The sequence below is a fragment of the Mustela lutreola genome, chromosome 7, assembly GCF_030435805.1.
Source record: "Mustela lutreola isolate mMusLut2 chromosome 7, mMusLut2.pri, whole genome shotgun sequence".
Taxonomy (NCBI): Eukaryota; Metazoa; Chordata; class Mammalia; order Carnivora; family Mustelidae; genus Mustela; species Mustela lutreola.
This window is the reverse complement of record NC_081296.1, coordinates 1,492,617-1,494,178: the sequence shown is the minus strand read 5'-3', so window position 1 is coordinate 1,494,178 and position 1,562 is coordinate 1,492,617. Positions and strand designations below refer to the sequence as shown.

The 1,562-nt window shown below is 58.8% G+C and overlaps 1 pseudogene; it reads right to left on the bottom strand.

Annotated features, from left to right (window-relative positions):
• Positions 1–319: 319 nt before the first annotated feature.
• Positions 320–1,206, bottom strand: LOC131835190 (olfactory receptor 2H1-like; annotated as a pseudogene).
• Positions 1,207–1,562: the final 356 nt, after the last annotated feature.

The following is a 1,562-nucleotide window of genomic DNA, read 5'->3' as shown; positions in this document are numbered from 1 at the left end:
GATCAGAAATGGGTGTGAAACCATTAGGACAGATGGTGTAGACACATCGTGGTGAAGGCAAAGACCATTAAAGACAAAATAGATCAAAGAGGAGATCATCTGAAATCTCTCCTGTTTCACGTATCGGTGCCTTCCGCACCTCAGCCCACTTCCTGTCCCTGCCTTACAGATAGGGCACATGCAAGCACCCCTGCGTGCACACACGTGGCCATCATCCACTGGCGTGGCACCGTGGGGGAGGGCACAGGTGCGGGGAACACAGGCTTCCTGCCAGCGGCACGAGGACCTCTTCTGGACTGGGCAGCACATGGACCCGCACTCAGCTCCGCCTTGTGTCCCTGTCCTTCCCCAGCAGTCTCCTGAAGGCTCTCTTGACTTCCTTGTTCCTCAGGTGAGAGGGTAAGTGCTGGGGTGCCCACGGCATAGAAGAGACCAAAGAACTTGCCCCATTTGTGAGCATAGGAACTCTGGGGCTGGAGGGAGACGACAATGCCTGAGCTGTACCAGAGGGTGACCGCTGTGAGATGGGAGGGGAAGGTCCCAAACATCTTCCTCCACTCTTGCGCCAAGTTAATCCTCAGCACTGCTCGGGCGATGGCACAGTAAGAGACAAGGATGAGGCCGAGGGGCACGACCAGAATGAGGACACTGGCCACAGCCCTCCGGGTCTCATTGTAGGTGGTGGTCCCACAGGACAATGTGATTAGAGCTGGGACCTCACACACGAAGCCATCCATCTGCCGATGGGGACAGAGGGGCAGGCGGAGAGGGGGTGGCGTCTGGACTACTGACTCCAGCAGCCCGATGACCCTGGCCACGGATGCCAGCTGCTGGCACCGGCAGGGCTAGATGATGGTGGTGTAGTGGGGGCGCTGGCGGGTGGCCGCATAGCAGTCGGAGGCCATCACTGCCAGGAGGGTGCACTCAGTGGTCCCCGGGAACAGAAAGATGAAGAGCTGAACAGAGCAGCCAAGGAAGCTGATGGGTTTTGGGCCCCAGGGGTTGACCAGCATCTGGAGGATGGAACTCATCCAAGAAGGTCCAAGAAGGACAGGTCAGAGAGGAAAAAGGTCAGACAGCAGAATGGTGAGGGTGTTGCCCACCTGAGTCAGAAGGTAGGACAACCACGAAGAGGCTTCTTTCAAGTCCTGGGCGTTCAGAGAAACCCCAAAGGAGGAAGCCGCCAGGGGAGCTCTGGGTGGCCATGACCTCTTCCTGCCCCAGTCTGGAGGGACGTCTATCGTCTGAGACCCCAGCTGGTACTGGTCAGGCCACAGCAGGTGCACCTTTCTCTTCCCATCGTCCCACCAGTGTCCTCTCCTGGACACCACCCTCAGCGGCTCGTCCCTTCTCATCTCTCCTGGTCAGTGTGGGCTAGCTGGCGTGGGGGCAGCAGGACGTGCTGGCAGACGGACAGAGCTGTCTGCTGGGGCCCTGGGCTGCTGGCTGAGCGTAAAGGAGGCTGGTGGAAAGCAAGCAGGTGTGAGCTGACGGAGCACTTCAGCACCGCCTGTACGGAGCGCCTCTGCGTCCTGTTCTAAGTGTTAAGTGTTTCGTTGTCC